This window comes from Schistocerca nitens, chromosome 4, assembly GCF_023898315.1.
Source record: "Schistocerca nitens isolate TAMUIC-IGC-003100 chromosome 4, iqSchNite1.1, whole genome shotgun sequence".
NCBI classification, from domain to species: Eukaryota; Metazoa; Arthropoda; class Insecta; order Orthoptera; family Acrididae; genus Schistocerca; species Schistocerca nitens.
In genome coordinates this window covers 25,489,820-25,516,724 of record NC_064617.1, presented here as the reverse complement: position 1 = coordinate 25,516,724, position 26,905 = coordinate 25,489,820, and positions in this window count along the sequence as shown.

The window sequence follows — 26,905 nt, the reverse complement described above, 5'->3', positions numbered from 1 at the left end:
AAATTCATCTTGCAAATTTTGGGACAACCCCATGGTCCCGCCGCCGCGACAAGTTGAAAAAGCACATCAGGGTCCTCTTCGGGGAGGACATAGTTTCATTTGACCATAGCACCTTGATTTTCTTACTGAAGTGCTAGGACCATGGAGTTGCCCCAAAATTTTGCATCGTTCAATTTGGACAAAGCATGGAATCCGCGTCTTGGGTTAATTAAACTGCAGAGAAGTCGTCATGGTGTCATCGCCGGCGATCATACATCGATAAGTGAATCGAATGTCTGTACGCCTTCGCCACAGGCGACGCATATATAAGAATATTTCTTTGCCGCCGACCAGCATCTGTGTTTCGCATGCGCAGTACCGACGCGGTGGAGCATAAAAGGCTATGCTTGGCATCTTGTCGTCAGTCTTGTGACTCACTCTGAGGATGGCCGGATGATGCGCGGCCGAAATATCGGTGGAGGAAATTTTATTTGCGTGGCTGCATGCCCGATATTCAGTGGACTACCTAGGTGATTGTATCTTTAAAACAAATCTATGTACCTCCCTATGAACATTTGTTCCGCCTTCTTAAATGCAAGATTGTTGTTATTTTAGTAAAATTTACGAATTTTTTATCGGTCACAAAAAGATTATACATCACAACCTCTTTCCATCTTCCTAAATTTCTGTCTTCTATTCATAAACCGATAACTTTAAGATTATCATTTGTTAATTACTTGTAAACGTGTTAAAGCTGCAGTATTCTTAATTCTCATTACAAATAAGATCCACATTCCGTACGTGTACAATTTCACTTTGTCCAAAAGAAATGACTTGCATAGTAAATAGGTGGCAGGTCATTTGTAAATTGTAGCGGAAAATAAATAAATAAATAATAACCAGTGACAGTGGAAGAGGTTTAAAGAGAAGTAGAAAGTGGAAGTGGGTGAGAGCCAGTGATAATGAGAAACAGAAAGTATGGCAAAGAACGCGATTAAGAGAAAGATAGTGACGGTGAGAAGAGGTAGCAGTAGTTGCAAGCAACGAATGAGGTAGTAGCAGTAAGAGAGATCGCGACGGAAAGAGAGAATGAGAGGAGACTGTAATAGTAGTACTAGTAGTAGTAGTAGTAGTAGTAGTAGGACAGAAGGAGTAAGACTGTGGCTGTGAGACAGAGTTTTGCTGAATAAGTGAATGAGAATGGGCAAGTAGGGGAGGATGGGTATGAGCATGATATAGGGATGGGCTAGTGCTTGTGAGCGAGCTACGTTTCGGGATGACTGTGGTAGTGAGAGATGGGTTGTATGTTAAAAAGAGCGCGAAACATTTTTTACGGTTCTGAGGAAGGTGGAATGAGGCAGTCCACTTTTCAGAGTCTTTTAAAGAGGAGCGTATTCGCTTTACTTGTACTCCGATACAACCATTAAATAGCTACAGTTAAGTACACATTGTTGTTGTTGTTGTTGTTGTTGTTGTTGTTGTTGTGGTCTTCAGTCCTGAGACTGGTTTGATGCAGCTCTCCATGCTACTCTATCCTGTGCAAGCTTCTTCATCTCCCAGTACCTACTGCAACCTACATCCTTCTGAATCTGCTTCGTGTATTCATCTCTTCGTCTACGGTTTTTACCCTCCACGCTGCCCTCCAATGCTAAATTTGTGATCCCTTGATGCCTCAGAACATGTCCTACTAACCAGTCCCTTCTTCTAGTCAAGTTGTGCCACAAACTTCTCTTCTCCCCAATCCTATTCAATACCTCCTCATTAGTAATACGATCTACCCATCTAATCTTCAGCATTCTTGTGTAGCACCACATTTCGAAAGCTTCTATTCTCTTCTTCTCCAAACTATTTATCGTCCACGTTTCACTTCCATACATGGCTACACCCCATACAAATACTATCAGAAACGACTTCCTTACACTTAAATCTATACTCGATGTTAACAAATTTCTCTTCTTGAGAAACGCTTTCCTTGCCATTGCCAGTCTACATTTTATATCCTCTCTACTTCGACCATCATCAGTTATTTTGCTCCCCGAATAACAAAACTCCTTTACTACTGTGTCTCATTTCGTAATCTAATTCCAGCAGCATCGAATTACTGAAAAGCTAAAGAAATGTACGTTCAAGTACTTTCGTCTGGGGGAATGATTGCAGAACGACTTCTTTCATTTCATATGAGAGAGAAGTACCTTCTAAAAAAGAAAAACAAAAAACAGAAAGAAGAAGAAAGCACGACACCCCACTAAATAATTATCGTAATGGGACGCAAATTACTAGATGTGGTGAAAATGTACATACAAACAAATGTTTACAACTTCAGAAAAAATGGCCCAAATGTCTCTGAGCACTATGGGACTTAATTTCTGAGGTCATCAGTCCCCTAGAACTTAGAGCTACTCAAACCTAACCTAAGCGCATCACACACATCCATGCCCGAGGCAGGATTCGAACCTGCGACCGTAGCGGTCGGGCGGTTCCAGACTGTAACGCCTAGAACTGCTCGGCCACACAGGCCGGCACTTTCAGAAAAATTGGATAATTTATTCAAGAGAGAGGGCTTCTCAGCAATCCTTTGGTCCACCTGTAGCGCTGCTGCAAGCAGTTATTCTGATAGAGTAGTTGGATATCCTCCTGAGCGTGCCGTATTGTGTCCAATCAGCGTGTCTGACGAGCTGCGTGGAGGACCTACCGATAATGCTCCATATGGTTTCAACTGGGGACAGATCCGGCGACCTCGCTGGCCAAGTTATGGACTGACAAGCACGGAGACAAGCACTAGAAAGTCTCACCGCGTGTGGCGTGAGCCATCTTGCTCAAATGTAAGCCTAGGATCGCTTGCCATCAAGGGGAACAAAACAGGTCAGAGTATCGCGACGGATCGATATGCTGTAAGGATGCCGCTGATAACAACCAAAGGGGTTTCACCCAAAACCATCAGTCCAGGTTGTCGGGCCGTATGACTGGCGACAATCATGTTGGTATCCCATCGTTGTCTGAGGCATCTCGAGATACGTCTTCGCTGGTCATCTGGGCTCAGTTCTAAGAGGGACTCATCACTGAAGACAATTTTACTCCACTCAATGAGATTCCTGGCCGAATTACATACATCGCTGCCAATGGGCTTCTTGGTTTTCAGAGGTAAGTAGTAGCTCCTTTTCTGTGAGCCGCCTACTAATGATCCTTGTGGTCACTAAAGCTTCAGGTCCCCGTGGGATCGGTGATAACGATGAACCTGGGGCTCCGGGTGCCTCTCTGACGAATGCTCAGTAATCACTTTGTGTCGTCTGTCCAGGTCGATTGCTTCGCTCTTGACGCTGTGTTCGACCGTGGTTCATTCGCACCGTCGAATAGTGGCGTCGCTCCTATTCAAATGTCGAACGATTCGCTGACTTCTCCAGCCTCTGTCAAATTCCGGCAACTACGTATGCCCGTCTGCGCGGCATAATTTCTCTTCAGTTGAGTACATAAAATGAAATTTGCAATGACTTTATGCCCTGATATCGACATGTCCCCGTGACGCATTAACCCATCGGCCACCAAATTACAACTTTGCATTTTCCGTCGACTCCTCAAATAATATCAAATTTGAAAAATTGTATATTTACAATGCATGTTGGTTCAAAATAGAATGTTTTTTTAAACTTTGAATGCACAGGTGATACAATTTATTTTTGGTTCGCTGCTACAGCTCATTATCTGTAACGAAGAATCCATGCAAGTAAATTGTGTGTACGTCGTTACGATTGATGGTGCAATGTTTGCGTTCGCTGTCTCTTCTGCGATGGTGTGGCGGCTTTCTTGAGTTTACGCCAATATACACTAAAATGATTTCTGAAGTCCTCTGGCTACAAATTGGCTAGAACCAACAGGTTTTCGAAAGTGCACAAATTAATTCGGTTAAAGATTACGTTCTGAACCCTCATGCTTTAAATTTTGGAATGTGTGATTAAGGCGGACGCTAAAGCAAATATTAGGTTACGCTACAGGGTAATCTCTTACTACGACGTATCATATTCGTTGGCTTCGCCATCACACAACCAAATTATAAACGTAGCCATGTCCTCGGACTAAGGTATCACTTCAGTCTGTCACCATAACATCATATTTCAGGGGTAGAGAAAAATACATCATCACTCTGCAGCCTTTATTCGGAGCAGTATATTACGGAATATCCACGGGGAACTAATATTTTCATTTCACTGACAATAGCTTATCTTCAATATTTGAAGGCAGCGTAATGTTGTAAAGCTGCGATCTTTCATTAAAGAGAAAAGTCATATAAAGCAATTAGAAATGTTATCTCCTCACAAAACTGAGTTTTACCAATCAACCATTCCTCTCTGTGATTCAGTAACAGCCACATTTTTCCATCATTTATAGTTCGCTCGTCGGCTCCTGTATGCCTTATAAATTGCTTGCAGAATCTCAACACTTGGAAACACACCATATTTTATATTACTTTATACGGTACATCTTTTTCACTAACTTTTAGTCTATGAGTCATCCAGATCCTCACTTTTAGCAATTCATGTCCAGGAAATGATCATTGCTATCTCAAAAATACATTATACTCCTGTTCTTCTGCCATGTCGTTATTGTGTGTATTCGTGTATAGTGTGAGATAACAATCGCTATCTTTAGAATCTGCAATAATCTCGATCCTGTGCATATTTTGTTCTTCTTAGCAATCATATACAACTGCTCACTCACCGATAGATCTGTACCTACAGATTGGAAAATTGCGCAGATCGCACCAGTGTTTAAGAATGGTAGTAGGAGTAATCCATCGAACTACAGACCTATATCATTGACGTCGGTTTGCAGTTGGGTTATGGAGCATATACTGTATTCAAACATTATGAATCACCTCGAAGGGAACGATCTATTGATACGTAATGAGCATGGTTTCAGAAAACATCGTTGTTGTGCAACGTAGCTAGCTCTTTATTTGCACGAAGTAATAGCCGCTATCGACAGGGGATCTCAAGTTGATTCCGTATTTCTAGATTTCCGGAAAGCTTTTGACACCGTTCCTCACAAGCGATCGTCTCAGTTGTGCGACTGGATTCGTGATTTCCTGTCAGGAAGGTCGCAGTTCGTAGTAATAGACGGCAAATCATCGAGTAAAACTGAAGTGATATCAGATGTTCCCCAGGGAAGCGTCCAGGGACCTCTGCTGTTCCTGATCTATATAAATGATCTGGGTGACAATCTGAGCAGTTCTCTTAGGTTGTTCGCAGATGATGCTGTAATTTACCGTCTAGTAAGGTCATCCCAACACCAGTATCAATTGCAAAGCGATTTAGAAAATACTGCTGCATGGTGTCGCAGGTGGCAGTCGACGCTAAATAACAAAAAGTGTGAGGTGTTCCACATGAGTTCCAAAAGAAATCCGATGGAATTGGATTACTCGATAAATAGTACAATTCTCAAGGCTGTCAATTCAACTAAGTACCTGGGTGTAAAAATTACGAACAACTTCAGTTGGAAAGACCACGTAGATAATATTGTGGGGAAGGCGAGCCAAAGGTCGCGTTTCGTTGGCAGGACACTTAGAAGATGCAACAAGTCCACAAAAGACAGCTTACACTACACTCGTTCGTCCTCCGTTAGAATAATGCTGCGCGGTGTGGGATCCTTACCAGGTGGGATTGACAGAGGACATCGAAAGAGTGCAAAAACGGGCAGCTCGTTTTGTATTATCACGTAATAGGGTAGAGAGTGTGGCAGATATGATACGCGAGTTGGGATGGAAGTCATTGAAGCAAAGACGTTTTTCGTCGCGGCGAGATCTATTTACGAAATTTGTCACCAACTTTCTCTTCCGAATGCGAAAATATTTTGTTGAGTCCAACCTACATAGGCAGGAATGATCATCAAAATAAAATAAGAGAAATCAGAGCTCGAACAGAATGGTTTAGGTGTTCGTTTTTCCCGCCCGCTGTTCGGGAGTGGAATGGTAGGGAGATAGTATGATTGTGGTTCGATGAACCCTCTGCCAAGCACTTGAATGTGAAATGCAGAGTGATCATGTAGATGTAGATGAAAACCTTAGGAGATTTTATCAACAGATTTAACCGTCTTCGAATTAGTGATGGTGCCATTATGGTCAATTTTGGTGTTGGGGCGCCATTTACGAACGTGACTATCAAGACTCCTTTCTTTGTAAGTGAAGTGTTCGGCAACTACTGTATCATCTTATTTTCTTGTACGACGGTCAGTAATACGTACTGCATTGCCATGAAAAGCCTATTAACACCAGCTGTGGCAAATCGCTTTGTGGAGAATTTCCAAGATGTTGCCTTAGACGCAGCGCCATAAAATCCTACTTGTTCTTCCGATACATCGACATGGGCCCCAAGAACGTGAAAAACTAAACGAGTTCTTGGAATATTTCAGGAGCATTAGCAGTAAAATCAGTTACACTATTGAAGTAGAAAAAAGTGATGCGTTTCCACTTACGCAAGGTCTACTGGAACAACTGTTACAACGTTCACCAAATGAATGAAGAGATCTCAAGCAACAATCCCAATACGACCGCCGACGGGGAGACGTTCTGTGGCTCCGTGTCGGGCGAGGCATGTGGCTTGATGAAAAGCCCGAAATCAAATTGATCTGCGAGCCTCCGACAAAAATCCAGATATTACTGACACCAGTTAAAGATCCGGTAGGTCTCAGAATGTCTGGAGTTTCCAAGGTACCCTGCCTGTGCCGCCAGTCTTACGTTAGACAAACGGTGGCATTGCAGAACAACGCAGGAAGTAGCATGTGAAGTTTTATCGCCTGATCTACCCTGAAAAATCCGCTTTAGCTGAGCATCATGTACAGCACGTTCGTTGTTGTTGTTGTGGTCTTCAGTCCTGAGACTGGTTTGATGCAGCTCTCCATGCTACTCTATCCTGTGCAAGCTTCTTCATCTCCCAGTACCTACTGCAACCTACATCATTCTGAATCTGCTTAGTGTATTGATCTCTTGGTCTCCCTCTACGATTTTTACCCTCCACGCTGCCCTCCAATGCTAAATTTGTGATCCCTTGATGCCTCAAAACATGTCCTACCAACCGATCCCTTCTTCTAGTCAAGTTGTGCCACAAACTTCTCTTCTCCCCAATCCTATTCAATACCTCCTCATTAGTTACGTGATCTACACACCTTATCGTCAGCATTCTTCTGTAGCACCACATTTCAAAAGCTTCTATTCTCTTCTTGTCCAACCTGGTTATCGTCAATGTTTCACTTCGATACAAGGCTACACTCCATAAAAATACTTTCAGAAACGACTTCCTGACACTTAAATCTATACTCGATGTTAACAAATTTCTCTTCTTCAGAAACGATATCCTTGCCATTGCCAGTCTACATTTTATATCCTCTCTACTTCGACCATCATCTGTTATTTTGCTCCCTAAATAGCAAAACTCCTTTACTACTTTAAGTGTCTCATTTCCTAATCTAATCCCCTCAGCATCACCCGCTTTAATTTGACTACATTCCATTATCCTCGTTTTGCTTTTGTTGATGTTCATCTTATATCCTCCTTTCAAGACACTGTCCATTCCGTTCAACTGCTCTTCCAAGTCTTTTGCTGTCTCTGACAGAATTACAATGTCATCGGCGAACCTCAAAGTTTTTACTTCTTCTCCATGAATTTTAATACCTACTCCGAATTTTTCTTTTGTTTCCTTTACTGCTTGCTCAATATACAGATTGAATAACATCGGGGAGAGGCTACAACCCTGTCTTACTCCCTTCCCAACCACTGCTTCCCTTTCATGTCCCTCGACTCTTATAACTGCCACCTGGTTTCTGTACAAATTGTAAATAGCCTTTCGCTCCCTGTATTTTACCCCTGCCACCTTCCGAATTTGAAAGAGAGTATTCCAGTTAACATTGTCAAAAGCTTTCTCTAAGTCTACAAATGCTAGAAACGTAGGTTTGCCTTTTCTTAATCTTCCTTCTAAGATAAGTCGTAAGGTTAGTATTGCCTCACGTGTTCCAACATTTCTACGGAATCCAAACTGATCTTCCCCGAGGTCCGCTTCTACCAATTTTTCCATTCGTCTGTAAAGAATTCGCGTTAGTATTTTGCAGCTGTGACTTATTAAACTGATAGTTCGGTAATTTTCACATCTGTCAACACCTGCTTTTTTGGGATTGGAATTATTATATTCTTCTTGAAGTCAGTGGGTATTTCGCCTGTCTCATACATCTTACTCACCAGGTGGTAGAGTTTTGTCATGACTGGCTCTCCCAAGGCCATCAGTAGTTCTAATGAAATGTTGTCTACTCCCGGGGCCTTGTTTCGACTCAGGTCTTTCAGTGCTCTGTCAAACTCTTCACGCAGTATCTTATCTCCCATTTCATCTTCATCTACATCCTCTTCCATTTCCATAATATTGCCCTCAAGTACATCGCCCTTGTATAAACCCTCTATATACTCCTTCCACCTTTCTGCCTTCCCTTGTTTGCTTAGAACTGGGTTGCCATCTGAGCTCTTGATATTCATACAAGTGGTTCTCTTCTCTCCAAAGGTCTCTTTAATTTTCCTGTAGGCAGTATCTGTCTTACCCCTAGTGAGACAAGCCTCTACATCCTTACATTCGTCCTCTAGCCATCCCTGCTTAGCCATTTTGCACTTCCTGTCGATCTCATTTTTGAGACGTTTGTATTCCTTTTTGCCTGCTTCATTTACTGCATTTTTATATTTTCTCCTTTCATCAATTAAATTCAATATTTCTTCTGTTACCCAAGGATTTCTATTAGCCCTCGTATTTTTACCTACTTGATCCTCTGCTGCCTTCACTACTTCATCCCTCAGAGCTACCCATTCTTCTTCTATTGTATTTCTTTCCCCCATTCCTGTCAATTGTTCCCTTATGCTCTCCCTGAAACACTCTACAACCTCTGGTTCTTTCAGTTTATCCAGGTCCCATCTCCTTAAATTCCCACCTTTTTGCAGTTTCTTCAGTTTCAATCTGCAGTTCATAACCAATAGATTGTGGTCAGAATCCACATCTGCCACTGGAAATGTCTTACAATTTAAAACCTGGTTCCTAAATCTCTGTCTTACCATTATATAATCTATCTGATACCTTTTAGTATCTCCAGGATTCTTCCAGGTATACAACCTTCTTTTATGATTCTTGAACCAAGTGTTAGCTATGATTAAGTTGTGCTCTGTGCAAAATTCTACAAGGCGGCTTCCTCTTTCATTTCTTCCCCCCAATGCATTTTCACCCACTATGATTCCTTCTCTCCCTTTTCCTACTGACGAATTCCAGTCACCCATGACTATTAAATTTTCGTCTCCCTTCATTACCTGAATAATTTTTTTTATCTTATCATACATTTCATCAATTTTCTTCATCATCTGCAGAGCTAGTTGGCATATAAACTTGTACTACTGTAGTAGGCATGGGCTTTGTGTCTATCTTGACCACAATAATGCGTTCACTATGCTGTTTGTAGTAGCTAACGGGCACTCCTATTTTTTTATTCATTATTAAACCAACTCCTGTATTACCCCTATTTGATTTTGTTATTATAACCCTGTAATCACCTGACCTAAAGTCTTCTTCCTCCTGCCACCGAACTTCACTAATTCCCACTATATCTAACTTTAACCTATCCATTTCCCTTTTTAAATTTTTTAACCTATCTGCCCGATTAAGGGATCTGACATTCCACGCTCCGATCCGTAGAATGCCACTTTTCTTTCTCCTGATAACGACGTCCTCTTGAGTAGACCCCGCCCGGAGATCCGAATGGGGGACTATTTTACCTCCGGAATATTTTACCCAAGAGGACACCATCATCATTTAATCATACAGTAAAGCTGCTTTCAGCAGTTCGCAGTACCAGCACAGCAAGGCCGTTTTGGTTAATGTTACAAGGCCAGATCAGTCAATCCGAAATGTCAGCGTGGCTTGCGATCCAGCGATCGAGAGGTTAAAGTGGGCGCATCGAACACCGAGTCAACTTATGCCTGTATCTGGTGACTCCGTGAGCACCAGTACGTCACAGTTGGCAGCTAGGGTATACAATGGCTTAGCAATAGCTCATCGGCAATCGTACCATTAGACAATTGCCAAAGGGTCCTCATCGAAACCTAGCGGCGTTTTCACCTATTGAAGCGACTGGAAGCCCGTCAACATTTTATTCAGTGCTACCGCCACGAGGCTCTGTATTCTTACTTCTGATGTTTTGCTATCAAAACTCTGATTAGCCTACCAAATTCACTCTAGGCTATCGTTATTGCTCTTTTGCTTTTGAAGCTCTAGTCGTTCTCGATTGCCTTTAAAAAGTGAGCACCTGCTTCTTTGAACGAGTATTGGCCGTCCTGTTTATCTGGCGACTTACCCGCCTAATTATAGGCAGACGTGTGGTCGGTATGGTCATTCGCCTAGAACCGAACACCCACCACCGCGATAAGACCCTGGTATTCAGACCATACTCCTTGCAAAACTTAGAATTGTGATCTGTAGGAGTATAGGCAGCCATGAGCCACTGGCTTTTCCAACGCGAAGTGGCCTGCGGACATCAACGAGAGAGATAGCCGTGTCGTAGGTGTAACTACAACGGCTGGGCCAGACTAAACCTTGGTTACTGGATAGAGACAGAAACATTCTCTGTAGTTTGCAAGGTCTGGAATTGTAACGTCAGCCAACGTGGTGTCTCTGTGAGAGCACTACGAAGAGCTGAAAGCAAAGGTAGATTACAACTGTTGATTTTACACACGGCACGCAGGTCGTCTTCAGGGTAAACCGACTGGAATTCTGCTTAATCGTGTTGGTAGGTTACGAAATTTAGAGAGTGAAATGGATAGATTGAAGTTAGATATGATGGGAATTAGGGTAGTGCAGTGGAAAGAAGAACAGTCACTCGGTCAGGTGATTATCGGCTAATATTTAAGGAGTAGGCCCGAAAAGAAATAAAAAGAAATAGGAATACGCGTGAGCTGCAATAAACAGCATAGAGAACTCGCTATGTTGCCATAATAGGCACGAAGCCGAAACCCCCCACAGCCGTACAATATTGTATGATGACTGCCTCAGGTGATGAATATATTGAAATAAACCGTGGCGAAATAACCGAATTTACGATCGATGATTGAATTCGATACTAGAAAGGGAAGGACAGGATAAATACTAGGGGAACGTGGGCGAGGAGAAAGCAAGGAAAAGAGCAAGCAGCCTGGTAGATTTTATACGAACATAATTTAATCATCGCTAACGCTTAGTTGAAGAATCATGTTAGTGATTGGTATCAATGGAAAACCAGTGGAGACACTGGGATGTTACAGATTTCTTACTTGTTTACAACCAATGTTACAACCAATATAAATATTGTATGCGAATCGTGGGTGTACGTATGTGTCTTGAAGGCTGGCTGACGTGGCATAAATAAAACAAAAATAAGAAAAAACACGCATGATCTGTATGTTTAACTCATGGTACAGAGCTCCTCCTCTGAAGCTTAGTACGCACTATGATGCTTTTTTTTAGCCTCACTGCCACTATTGTTTGTCGTTGACTCTTTACGGCTGACTTCTTCGGCGTGCCATGCTAAATATCAAATTCACATTGGTTTTATTTAAGGAAAGCAGAAAGCTGAAAGCTGAAACATTTGCTGCACTGTTGAAAGAACGTACTGCATGTGAACGAAAGAAAGTTGCTGAAGTTGCTAAAGCACATTTACGCAAAACGTTTTACTTCAAGGATTAAAAACAAAACATCATTTTTTTTTTTTTGGATCCGCATGTTCTTTAGCTTTGCACTTATTCTCAAACGACTGCGGGGAAACTACTGATTAGACATATTTCATTATTGCAAATTGTAATCTCACATCACTGCCTGCTTGACCCTGAATAAAGAAAGGCGTGAAGTAATTCACATGAGTACTAAAAGAAACCCGCTAAGTTTCGACTACGTGATAACTCACAAAAATCTTAAGGCTGTAAATTCAACTAAATACTTGGGGATTACAATTACAAACAACTAAGTTGGAACGATAACATGGATAATGTTGTGGGTAGAGCAAACCAAAGACTGCGATTCATTGACAGAACACTTAGAAGGTGCTACAGGTCTATTAAAGAGACTACTTACACCACGCTTGTGCGCCCTATTCTGGAGTATCGCTGTGCGTTGTGGGATCCGCATCAGTTGGGACTAACGGATGACATTGAAAAAATTCAAAGAAGGTCGGTTCGTTTTGTAGTATCGCGAAAGAGCGGAGATAGTGCCACAGGCATGATACGTGAAATGGGAGTGGCAATCATCAAACCAAAGGCGTTGTCGTTGCGACCGGGTCTTATCATGAAATTTCAATCACCAGTTTTCTCCTCCGATTGCGAGAACATTCTCTTGGCACCCACCTACACAGGGAGAATTCATAATCACGATAAAATAAAAGAAATCAGGGCTCGCACAGAAAAATTTAAGTTCTCGTTTTTTCCTGCGCGCCGTTCGAGAGTCGAACGGTAGAGAGAAGGTTCATTGAACCTTCAGCCAGGCACTTTATTGTGAATAGCAGAGTAATCACGTAGACGTAGATGTAGATTGTAAACTGGTTATCTTTCCCTTATTGGTCCTATTTGTTGTTATACTTCATAGGTGAGTAACTCAGTGCCCGTTCTTCGAAGAATTTGCAGTGAATGAAGCGTGCGACTTGCGACTGGAAATCTGAGGGAAGCAGGAATTGGCAGTCTGAAATCATTGTCATATTTCGAAATGCGCCCCTCAACCATCTATAGATATACCGGCTGATCAAAAAGTCAGTATTAATTTGAAAACTTAATAAACTACGGAATAATGTAGATAGAGAGGTAAAAATTGACACACATGCTTGGAATGACATGGGGTTTTATTAGACCAAAAAAATAAAAAACACGCGTGAAAGATCTCTTGCGCGCGTCGTTTGGTGGTGATCGTGTGCTCAGCCGCCACTTTCGTCATGCTTGGGCTCCCAGGTCCCCAGACTTCAGCCCGTGCGATTATTGGCTTTGGGGATACCTGAAGTCGCAACTGTATCGTGATCGACGGACATCTCTAGGGATGCTGAAAGACAACACCCGACGCCAATGCCTCACAATAACTCCGGACATGGTTCAAATGGCTCTGAGCACTATGGGACTTAACATCTATGGTCATAAGTCCCCTAGAACTTAGAACTACTTAAAACTAACTAACCTAAGGACAGCACACAACACCCAGTCATCACGAGGCAGAGAAAATCCCTGACCCCGCCGGGAATCAAACCCGGGAACCCGGGCGTGGGAAGCGAGAACGCTACCGCACGACCACGAGCTGCGGACAACTCCGGACATGATTTACAGTGCTGTTCACAACATTATTACTCGACTACATCTATTGTTGAGGAATGATGGTGGACATATTGAGCATTTCCTGTAAAGAACATCATCTTTGCTTTGTATTACTTTGTTATGCTAATTATTGCTATTCTGATCAGATGATGCGCCATATGTCGGACATTTTTTGAACCTTTGTATTTTTTTGGTTCTAGTAAAACCCCATGTCATTCCAAGCATGTGTGTCAATTTGTACCTCTCTATCTATATTATTCCGTGATGTATTCAGTTTTTAAATTTATACTGACTTTTTGATCACCCGGTATTTCGCAATCTTTTGTATTCATGCGCAGTAGAACTGAATACCAGTCATGAAGACCGTGCCAGTGTCTTTGTGATTTCCAGAAGTTCTAAATCTTTTCTCCACCTTGGAGATTCAATTCGCAGTCTTTTGTACAAATTAAAGGCGTTCGAGCAAATAATATCTTTCGCCCCACCAAACACAGAAACGTGTTCGAATCTATGTTTGACTCAAAGACAGTAGGAAGCTTAAAACTGAAACATTTATATAAACGAAACAAAAGTACATCGAATGCTGCCTTTTACTCTATACATAAATAATTGAAGAACATGTCTTTTGATTTTGATGTTTTTTCGCTAGGCATTAATTCTGAATTTCTTGCAATGAATTGGATGTCACTTAGCAGACTTGGATGTCCCTACCTACTTGTCAAACCGCGAAAAGGGGCGGTACAGTGTAACGTGGAATCCAAGCCACATTTCGTTTCTGGCGAATCTTCGCACCTTTGAGAGGTGAATGATGGGTTAAAACGCAGAGTGAAGAAGCTGACGCTGCCGGGACTCGATGCTGCAACCTTGCAGTTTCTCGCCACAAGCTCTACCACTCGCTCGTCACGCCATGTGTAAGTAGGCTGTTTATGTTTTCTTATTGGCAACGTTACGTAGCGGTCTGTGTGAGAATCACTGGCTGTGCTGTGTGCAGTCTGTGGCTGGTTTGCATTGTTGTCTGCCATTGTAGTGTTAGGCAGCTGGATGTGAACAGCGCGTAGCGTTGCGCAATTGGAGGTGAGCCGCCAGCAGTGGAAGATGTGGGGAGAGAGATGGCGGAGTTTTGAAATTTGTCATGAACTGATATATATATATATATATATATATATATATATATATATATATATATATATATATATAATATTAAGGTAAATACATTGTTTGTTCTCTATTAATATCTTTCATTTGCTAACTATCCCTATCAGTAGTTAGTGCCTTCCATAGTTTGAATCTTTTATTTAGCTGGCAGTAGTGGCGCTCGCTGTACTGCGGTAGTTCGAGTAACGAAGATTTTTGTGAGGTAAGCGATTTGTGAAATGCATAGGTTAATGTTAGTCAGGGCCATTCTTTTGTAGGGATTTCTGAAAGTCAGATTGCGTTGCGTTAAAAATATTGTGTGTCAGTTTAAGCACAGTCATGTATAAATTGTAAAAAGGGGACGTTTCATATGTCGACCATTGGCCGAGGATACCTCACTGGAATCTTCCGATTTTTTCTTGTAGTTTGTGTAATTAGCGTAGATTTTGTTTATTGCTAGCGCGTAATTGTAGAGAGAATCTCCTTTGTAGTTGCAGTCTTTCATTGTTGTACAGTAAATCAGTTGTGACATGCATATAGATTTGCACCAAGTATTTAAGTAGACATTATTTCCATTTCTATGTTAATGTGTTATCTTATTTTGCTTTTCAAATTGTGCTTTTCTGTGTTATCGTGTGAAATATTGTCACAATAATGGCGTGTGAAAAACGTAACACTAGGCTCCAAAGTAAACTGAGAAATAATAGTGACGACGAGCGTAGCTTGCCAGCACCACTGTGTAATGAATGAACAGACGTTCAAAGTAGTAATTTCGTAACTGTGCATAGGGAAATGGAGCGGGCTGCAAACAATGGCGTAGACAGTGAAACAGGTAGTGAACAGGGAAGCATTATCGATCGATCGCTCGGCAACAGCTCGCCTCAGGAATCCGAAATGACAGGACACAATTTTGTAAATACTGTAGATTCAGGTTTTGCGTCCTCACCGTTTTCTCAAATGAGTCAAGATACATTTTCCGCTTGTCAAAATGTGAATGTTGCCGGTGCAAATTCACTGCCGAAAAGCACTGAGGAACATGTTTCAGACACCAGTGCATTGTTATTACAATTAATGCAACAAATGGGACAAAAGCTTGAAAAGTTAGACACAATGGAACAAAATCAGAGACAAACACAGCAACAGTTAGACACAATGGAACAAAATCATTGACAAACACAGCAAAAGCTTCAAAAGTTAGACACAGTGGAACAAAATCTTAAAAAGTTAGACTCATTCGAACAAACTCTTGAACAAACACGTGAAGATTTAACTACTGAGTTACATAACATTAAATCGAAATGTCAAAAAGTCTGTAGTGACGTAAAAACTCAAATTTGTGACCATTTTCAACCTATTTTTTCGTGGCATGAAAATGCATTACAGAATCACGAAGCAGCCATAAAAGAACTGCAAACTATTGTTCATGAAAATCATGAGACCTTGCAAGCTAAATTTGACTCAGTTGCATCTACCGATTCGGTTACGCAACTTGCAAAAACTCAGGAAAACTTAAAGGACACAGTAGATACTCTGAAAATTGGTTCAGAAAGACACATGGAGGAAATTAGTTCATTATCAGAGAAAGTAGTTGAACTTTCGGATCAGCTAAATAATTTATCTACGAAGGTAGATGATAATCTGAACGACACAAAACCGGTAGTCTTTAATGACACAGAAGAGTGCGAACAAATTAGGAAATTCAAACAAAATCAGAATCAAATTAATATGCAACACCAAAGAGAAATCCGGGAAGTACAAGATCAGCTGACACAGGTAATACAAGAATTACGTATTTCAGAGGACACTCGCGCCCCAACACGGGAAGAGGGACTTAGAAATACGGAACACCCACAAGATAATAACACAGGACACGTATTTTAGTGATTAATTTTGTACTTAAAACATTTATTTTTAAAGATATTTGAAGTACAATGATACGAAGTTTTTCCGTGATACATTTCATTCCATTGCAATAATCTGTAACACCTGAGGGTATAATTACATTAATCCTCAGGGGGGTACACGCTTACTTTGTGTACCATGTGTGTGGCAAGCACAAGGAGCCCTCGCTAATATGGTATTTGCTTATACAAATTTACACATCGGTATCATATTTCTCTAACACATAAATTACACAACTATCTGATTATTTAACAGAGAAACAAACATTTCTTTTATACGTCAGTGACAGATGTTTACGCAATTACACAGATGGATAACATCACACTTATGAAATTGTATTTTGTCTGTACTTTGTGAACTGTTCATATTTTTTCGGAACCATTTTGATACTATAAGAGCTTTGAATGATGTATTTGGTAAGGGAGCATGATTTTAAAGTACGTTTGAGGTAGATGACACTATTGAAATGAGCAGAGAATTTTTTTTTTGTTTTGAAATTATTGGAGGAAGCTACGACGTTTTTGAGATTTGACTGAGGTGTTATGATGTTATTTTTACGATGACTATGTGTATTATGCTATCGAGGTATGTTTATGATCAATAAGCTGATGCTATATGAGAAATTTGATTATGTTATGTATTTATTATGATGAAATATTGAAGAAGTGTCGATGAATATTGATATGAGTAACAAGGTAAGGAATAATGAGTAGTGGTTAGGGACTCTGGCTTGTGAAAAAGGATGTTGGAAACGGAGAATCGTACTTTAAGAGTTATGAAATATGTGTAAATGTGTGAATGTACCACAATGTCGATGGAAATTTTTTGGACACTTATATTTACAGGATTTTGTTTCTACACATTTGTAACGCAAATTCTCGACATGTGAATTTTTTTATATGAGACTGTCACTGTAGCGGAAACTGCTGTCGTAAATATTTCCGTAAGAAAGTTAAGTGACCACCTGCACGTAATGCGTTTTGGGCGCCCAGCTGAGAGGTAGACGTCTGACAAAAGAAAGCCATTAGGTGCAAAAAAAAAAGGGGAGGCCATTATCCTCGCTATAGACACTCCTTTGTAGAAAGCATCGCAAATACGACACTCTCAAACTTGAAAACATATGATGGAGCTCTTAATTTATGATATTTACTAAAATGCCTAATGAAACGATGAGAATCATTTCACGGCTATTGTCTTACTTGTTGAGAGAAATGCCATATGACTTGCTTTATGTAGTTATTTACTCATTTTGTTTAATATCTAGTTTCTAGCGGAACTGCAGCATTGGTTAAAATAAAATTTTATAGATGTACTAATATAAATATTTTCTGTCTACGGATCGAGTAAATAATATTTTTTTTAAAAAAATGAGGGAGAACAAAAAGACACTTACCTTCACAGGAACTGCATTCATAATTTTCTTTTCATGTACTTGGTAACTTTTTTGGTAGAATAACTTCTTGTGGTGCACCACTTTAATTACATAGACATTAAGATGCGATTATACATTACCTTTATCTGCATTGTTGTCTTTAGTGTACTATTTTTTCTGCTTGAGCTTTGTCATGCTTAGGTATACGTTATAGCATTTACTGCAGCTGTTTGCCAGGCATAGTGCTACTGAATTTTAATTTGTGTTACTCTGCTAACCCAGTTTACTACTGATTTATTTTTCTTGTTTGCTGCTCATTGCCTTATATTAGTTGTAATTTATGCTCTTTGCTTTGCCTTTTTTATTTTTTATCATTGCAGTTTGTGTTAATTGTTTTGTGCTGCTGCATTGCCTCGTTCCTTAGTTTAGTATCTGAGCTCAGTAGATTTAAGTTAGCTTAAAAGGGGTAGACTATATAAGAGAATGAGTTGCGATGAAATGCATTGAGAAGTCATACGAAAAAAGTACAGAAAGCAGGTATAGATAGGACTTTTTGGAAATAATGAAGAACGAAGGGAGAACTCCGAGAAGTAAAGAAAGTTTTGTTTGCAAAATACTGCAGTAAAAGAAACCCTGTCCTTTCCTTGTGTTATCCCACTATGTGTTTGTGTACTCTTGTATATTTGTGTTTTTCCTGTCTTTATGTGTTTAGCTGATGTTGTTCTGTTGTAGAATTTTTCTAATACTGTGTTATTTACTTTGTAAAGATGTTTAGACATTATTTATTCTGTTTTGCTCTCATGCTCATGTGTGAAGTTGATGTTTCGAAAGTCATTCTGATCTTTTATGTATGTACTCATGTCATAATTCCTGTAACATTGATGTATATGTTATTTCGATTCTTTTGTAAAGCCCCTATTACTACAAATGTTATCCGTATTGTTATGTTCTTTAATGATGTATTTTGTACCTTTGTAATTGTATTCTTATGTTATAAAATTGTAATTGACACCAGTTAATCAAATTAAGTAACTTGTAAGTTACATTTCACTGCACACGTTTCTGTTGGTCATAGTATATGGACAATATGTGAGAAGTAGGGACTGTTAGTGTTTGCACTTGTGTTAATAATTCAGCAAGGGACTGGATAACAGCATTGCTGGTTCTAAGGACAATTTCAAAAACTTTGTGAGTGCACAAGTGGTGGTTTATGGACTTGCTATATTGTCCACAAGACTCTTCGATGGTGATTGTGCACCTGCACAGTTGCAACAGATGGCTGCTGGCCATCTCTACAAGGACTACAGTGGGTCTGCATCTTTGATGACCCAACAATACCATTATTTCTACAAGGACTACAGTGGGTCTACACTTTTGCTGACTCACCAGTACCATTATTTCTACAAGGACTGCAGTGGGTCTGCACCTATGGTGGCCCACCAATACCATACTCTCTACCAGAACTACATTGGGTCTGCTCTGTGATGACCTACCTACCAATATTCTTCAAAACGTCGAATGACTCTGCTGTGGGTTTGCTCTGTTGTGGCCAATTACCTGTCAGCATGTCAAGAGTCAGCACTGTCTTTCCGTTGGAAGGACAACACTACTTCTTCAAGACTGCATGGAAAACCACTGCTTCCATGTGCATTGTCTTTTACGGCTCAGACTTTGAGGAAAGAAACGGCAGTTTCACTGTGATGAATGATCAGGACTGTCTTTATGGACTGTGAGAAAATTTTAGCTTTTGACCAACATTGTATTAATAAGTGTGTGCATTTGATATTTTTCTTACTGTAATTATGAAAAATTTTTTCAAATCTGTATTGGCCTGTGCCCAAAACAATTCGTAACATTTTTTGTGGGGAGTATGGGGGCTATGTAAGTAGGCTGTTTGTTTTCTTATTGGCAACGTTACGTAGCGGTCTGTGTGAGAATCACTGGCTGTGCTGTGTGCAGTCTGTGGCTGGTTTGCATTGTTGTCTGCCATTGTAGTGTTGGGCAGCGGCAGCTGGATGTGAACAGCGTGTAGCGTTGCACAGTTGGAGGTGAGCCGCCAGCAGTGGTGGATGTGGGGAGAGAGATGGCGGAGTTTTGAAATTTGTCATGAACTGCTATATACTTACTTACTTACTTATCGCGAATGCACCCAGAAGGATCACGCAAAGCTTTCTGACGTCGTTTCTTCCATACTTCTTTCATTCGTTCTCCATGTTTTCTTTTTCTTTCTTCTGTCCATTTTGTTCCTGGTCTCTTTAGTGCTTCCTTCTCCGACAATACATTCCACTTTTCCACCTTATTTCTATAAGTTTTTCTATCTTTGACATCTTTAAGTTCAATATTTGCTTTTTGTAAATCTAATTTTACTTGGCTAATCCATGGTGTTGTTGATTTGACTTTTTCTATGTAAGTGAGAATTCTGTTGGTGAGTCGTGTGGGGGGAAGTCTAGTGACATGTCCATAAAATTTTAATCTTCGCCTTCTTATGTCTGCTGCCAGGTTTGATATAGTTTCTGTGGTTCTTCTTGATTGTATCCGGTATCCTTCTTCTGTTAATTTTGGACCTAAAATCTTTCTCATAATTTTTCGTTCTTCTTTTAGTATTTTTTCTAAATCACATTTTGTGTGGAGTGTGAGCGTTTCACTAGCATATAGTGCTGCTGGCTTAATTACTGCGCAGTAGTGTCTGATTTTTGTGTTCGAGGAGATGCATTTTTTATTGTACATTTTATGTGTCATACCATATGCTCTCTTCATTTTCTGTTGTCTGATCTTCTGTGCAACTTTCTCTCCTCCGGTTGGCTCCAAAATTTCACCTAGGTATTTAAAATGTTTTACTCTATTTATTTTTCCATATTTTGTGTTCAAACTGTGTATATGGAATTTTGTACAGAAAAATTCTGTCTTTTGAAACGAAATTTGTAGACCTACTTTATCCACGCATTCCTTAAGGATCTCTATTTGTTTGGTGGCGATTTCTTCATCATCTGCAAGTATGGCCAAGTCGTCCGCGAATGCTAAACAAGATATCTCCACGTTGTCTTTGGTTCTACCAAGATGGATTGGTTTCCAGTAGGATTGATTTTTTAATTCTTTTTCCCATTCCTTAATGACTTTATCCAGGACTATATTAAACAAAAGTGGAGATAGCCCGTCACCTTGACGTACTCCAGTTTTTATGAGAAAAGGTTCAGAGATTTCTCCCCTGAATTTAACTTTAGATACAGTGTCTGTCAGTGATTCTTTGATAAGCCTTAGTGTTTTGGAGTCAAGTCCAAGTTCCTCTAAAATGTTAAACAAAGATTGTCGGTCAATTGAGCCATAGGCTTTCTTAAAATCTACAAATGTACAAATTATGGGGGCATTTCTAATTGCTTTGTGTTTTAATATTGTCTTTAAATTAAATATTTGTTCTATGCATGAGCGACCGGGGCGGAAGCCTGCTTGATAATCACCAATTTGGCATTCCAGCTGCTCTTGTGTTCTTTTCAGCAGGCATGTTGAGAGAATTTTGTAGGTGACTTGTAAAAGTGAGATTCACCTGTAGTTATTGACATTTGTTCTGTCTCCTTTTTTATGTAACGGGTGAATAAGGGCACATTTCCACTCCTCTGGTAATTTTTCTGTTTCCCATATTTTTGTTATTATTTTTGTGAGCTCTTGCAACGTCTTTGGTCCTAGGTTTTTTAATAGCTCTGCAACAATGCCATCTTCGCCAGATGTTCTATTATTTTTTAAGTTTTTAATGTGACATTTGATTTCTTCCTGTGTTGGTGGTAATGAATCCGGTTGAGCGTTGGCACAGATTTCTTTGGGAAACCTTAAACTAGGTTCTGGGCAATTTAGTAGGTTAGAAAAATATTGAGCCAATACTTGACAGTTTTCCTGGTTTGTTAGGGCTAATTTACCATCTGGTTTTCTGAAACATAAATTTTGAGGGATATATCCTCGTATTTTATCTGCGAAAGTTCTGTAGAAGTCTCTTGTATTATAGTTTTGGAAATTTTCTTCTATGGCATCCAGTTGTGCCTTTGTGTACTTCCTTTTTGCTTGCCTAATAGATTTTGAAACCTGTTTTCTAACCTCGTTAAATAAATGTAGACTTTCTTGTGATTTTTTACTGTTATATTCTTGAAATGCCTTTTTTCTCCTTTCCAATGCATTTTCACAGTCCGAATCCCACCAAGGGTGTTTGAATATCTTTTTCAAGGGAATAGTTTCCTTAGCTATTCGCGTGATTTTAGAATGAAATTCTTCCCATGTGTTTGCCTTTTCCTTCTCCCATTCTTCTTTTACTTTAGATTCTTTAATCTTCTTGGTGTCATATTTCTGTATTTCTGTTTTCTTCTGATGACTTCTTCGTGCTGTAAACTTGATTTTAATTCTAGTTAGGTAATGGTCTGAATCAATGTTTGCTCCTCTGCGTACTTGGACGTCGTAAATTTCTTTTTGTACTGGATATGAAATCGCCACATGATCTATTAGAAACTCGCCAATTTGTTGTATAGGAGATCTCCATGTCTTTTTTTTTCTTGGACATTTTCTTAGAGATGTTGACATTATCTTCAGGTTATTCTGCTTACATAGTTCGACGAGCCTTGTACCATTTTTATTGGTAAATTTATGTGCAGGATATTTGCCTACGGTTTTTTGGTGGATTTTCTCTCTACCCATTTGGGCATTAAAATCGCCGAGTAGAACTTTTGTATCATCTTTTGGAATCCTGGCCATTATATTCTCCAAATTTTCCCAGAACTTTTCTGTTTCTATGGGGTTTTTCTTGTTGTCTCCGTTTGTGGGAGCATGAACATTAACCATTGTGTATGTTTTGTTGGCACATTGTAAGCGCATCGTCATTATCCTATTATTTACGGGAGTAACTTCCTTGATGTAGCTGAGCACGCTCTTGTGTATGATAAACGCCATCCCGAGATGGGGGGCTCCTCTTCCGATTCGTTTATCCGTCTTGCTCTTAAAGATGCGATAGTTGCCATAATCTGATGTTTCTTCATCTGTAAAACGTGTCTCCTGTAAAGCTAGTATTACTATCTTTTGCTTTTCAAGTTCTGTTGTAAGGTTTAGAAGTTGTCCTGGTTGGATTAATGTACTTATGTTAAAGGTTCCAATGTATGTAGGTGTTTTAAGTGGAAGTTTGCCAGAGAGCTCCGACTTTCTCTGATGTAATCGTGTAAGTCCAGGTTCCCCAGAATCCGAATTCCTGGTTGCCATCTGTTGATGGGTGGATTGTTACCACCTGGGGTAATGTTGTTATTACTTGCACGAGTCATACTTGCTTGTAATCAAGTTGGTCCAGTGTTTCCACTGGGTGTTTAGAACCAGGGATTGTTAGTTCCTGGAGCATTATGACCAGCCGCACATTGTGTGAACAGACGCTGACCAGGATGCCGATGGTTCCCACTTCAGACGCGTCCTGGATTTGGGTGTTGACGGTGCTTATTGTAATGGCGGCACTTACTGGATTTGGGTGTTGACGGTGCTTATTGTAATGGCGGCTTATTGTAATGGCGGCACTTATTGTAATGGCGGCAACGTCTTCGGGTTCTGTGGTTTTTGAATGAGTGTGACCCTTGCCAAAAGTCACACTCCCACACCCTCGTGATGCTGCCGCCTCGGTCCGGGACTGCTTATTTGGGTTTCCCCTTATTCGCAGCTGTCCACCATATCTGATGGATCGTTCGCTATCCGCCACCTGCGACCCGCCCTGTACCTGAGGCTCGGATAGGGAACTGCTATATATTAAGGTAAATACATTGTTTGTTCTCTATTAATATCTTTCATTTGCTAACTATCCCTATCAGTAGTTAGTGCCTTCCATAGTTTGAATCTTTTATTTAGCTGGCAGTAGTGGCGCTCGCTGTATTGCAGTAGTTCGAGTAACCAAGATTTTTGTGAGGTAATCGATTTGTGAAAGGTATAGTTTAATGTTAGTCAGGGCCATTCTTTTGTAGGGATTTTTTGAAAGTCAGATTGCGTTGCGCTAAAAATACTGTGTGTCAGTTTAAGGACAGTCGTCTGTAATTGTTCAAAAGGGGACGTTTCACATGTTTCTATTTGCCCACAGTTTCTGGTAACTGCTGTTCTCTCCACTTTCGGCGGTTGCTCGTTAGGTGACAGTGGCACTTTAAATTGTAGTTATTCCAAGAATTTGTACGAAATGTTTCTAAATTATATACAAAAACCTTTCTACTGAATCAGTGTATCTATTGATTAATAGATACACAGATTCACGAGAAAAGTTTTTGTATACAATTTTTAAAAAATTCGTACAAATTGTCTGAATTATTATGAATCAAAGTTTTACCTGCAGCAGTTCCTGAGATTAACTTGCACGGACAGACGGACTATAGGAAGTGACTTCAATTTATATAACGGGAGGGGGGGGGGGGGGGGAGAAGAGGAGAGATGAGACGAACTTTAGTTTGAAACTGAAGATATTGTAAATTTGCTTGGAACGATTTTTAAAAATCAAGGACAGCATAAATCTGGAAGCGTTGACAAGGATTTTAACCGTCGTTGTGCCACAAGCATAACTAGGGGAAAGCTATACAGCGAGTATAGGAAAATGAAATATACCTTGCAGAAAAATTAAGCACCTGTATGAATATCAACAGTTGGGAAGACAAACCAGTGCTAGGTAAAGATGGGAGAGCTGGAAAGTGGGAAGAATGTGTCGAAGGGCTATACAAAGAAATTGTCTTGAAGACAATACAATAGAAAGGGATGTAATTGAAATCAGGTGGGAGATATGGCACTGCCAGAAAAATTTGACAGCGCACTCGAAGATCCAAAGACAACCCTAAGAGCAGATAACATTCTCACACAGTTTCTGAGATCCTTGGGACAGCTAGCCTTTGCAAAACTATTCAGGCAGGTGTCAAGAGGTATGAGACAGGTGACGTAACGACAAGTGCAGTAATTCCGATTCGAAAGAAAGCAGGTGCGAACAGGTGTGAATAATATCGACATATGAGTTTCATAAGGCATGGTTCCTAAATACAGACACGAAGTATTTATAGAAGAATAGAAAACTGGTTTGAGCCCACGCCGCGAAAGATCAGTTTGCCTTCCGGAGGAATTTAGAAACGCGCGAGCAATACAGACACTACGCTCTGTATTAGAAGACAGATAGAACAAAATCAAACCTACATTTGTAGAAATTGTAGACTTAGGGAGAGCTTTTGATAATTTTGACAGCAATATATTCCGTGAATTCCTGAAGGTAAAAGGAATAAAATGCAACGAACAACAGGCTATTCACAACGTGAACAGAAATAAGACAGTCATAAGAGGCGGCATCCTTATAGCATGAGTTTTTCTGTATATAAAATAAATGAAACTGAAAATTTAAATGACTCAAGGTCTAAATGTTAGTCGGAAAAAATATTACCGGTTGCTAGATCCAGCGCAAACGATATTTCCCAAAGTACAGCATCCTGGATCCGTCCCGAATAATACTCTTGGACTTACTGCAGCCGGATCCATTTTTCAGACGCCGCCTAGGAACGTATGTGGGAGTGGATCCATTCTGAACATCATCCAAGATTTTTTACGCTGATTGATCCATCCCATCTACTATACCCATCTCTCTGAGGGTGGATTGGCCCTGTACATTACACGTAGGATGTGACGTAAACTGGATCTGTGTCTAACAATATTTCCAAATGTGGCACAATGTGGATCCAGCATTATCGATATCATGCTCATAGCACAGCCAGATTCACCTCCCGCGTGCATATCAAAAACTGTCACAGGACACTACCATCATAGGCGACACATTTGGTATCGATGGAGTGAAGGATAGAGTGCCTGGGGCCAATGTCTGCGAACCCATCACATGAAATAGCATAATTGCGTTGTCTTGGAAGAAAATAACTTCAGTCATCTAACCCGAAACAGTGATCCATGTACATGTGTTTAGCGACGGATTATAGATACCATGGCTGGTTTGGGGGAATCTATCAGCACTGGATGATATAAACAGAAATAGAAGACCACACCTGATTGTTTCCATTGCTGACAGTCATTTTATAGATCCGACGTGAGCATAGAATAATTTCAGAATCATAATCAGACATGAACAGTGGGGGCTGCACACCTCCAGCAACCTATATACTACATACACTCCTGGAAATAGAAAAAAGAACACATTGACACCGGTGTGTCAGACCCACCATACTTGCTCCGGACACTGCGAGAGGGCTGTACAAGCAATGATCACACGCACGGCACAGCGGACACACCAGGAACCGCGGTGTTGGCCGTCGAATGGCGCTAGCTGCGCAGCATTTGTGCACCGCCGCCGTCAGTGTCAGCCAGTTTGCCGTGGCAGTCTTTAACACTGGTAGCATGCCGCGACAGCGTGGACGTGAACCGTATGTGCAGTTGACGGACTTTGAGCGATTGCGTATAGTGGGCATGCGGGAGGCCGGGTGGACGTACCGCCGAATTGCTCAACATGTGGGGCGTGAGGTCTCCACAGTACATCGATGTTGTCGCCAGTGGTCGGCGGAAGGTGCACGTGCCCGTCGACCTGGGACCGGACCGCAGCGACGCACGGATGCACGCCAAGACCGTAGGATCCTACGCAGTGCCGTAGGGGACCGCACCGCCACTTCCCAGCAAATTAGGGACACTGTTGCTCCTGGGGTGCTCCAGTGGTGTCGCGACAGGCGTGAATGGAGGGACGAATGGAGACGTGTCGTCTTCAGCGATGAGAGTCGCTTCTGCCTTGGTGCCAATGATGGTCGTATGCGTGTTTGGCGCCGTGCAGGTGAGCGCCACAATCAGGACTGCATACGACCGAGGCACACAGGGCCAACACCCGGCATCATGGTGTGGGGAGCGATCTCCTACACTGGCCGTACACCACTGGTGATCGTCGAGGGGACACTGAATAGTGCACGGTACATCCAAACCGTCATCGAACCCATCGTTCTACCATTCCTAGACCGGCAAGGGAACTTGCTGTTCCAACAGGACAATGCACGTCCGCATGTATCCCGTGCCACCCAACGTGCTCTAGAAGGTGTAAGTCAACTACCCTGGCCAGCAAGATCTCCGGATCTGTCCCCCATTGAGCATGTTTGGGACTGGATGAAGCGTCGTCTCACGCGGTCTGCACGTCCAGCACGAACGCTGGTCCAACTGAGGCGCCAGGTGGAAATGGCATGGCA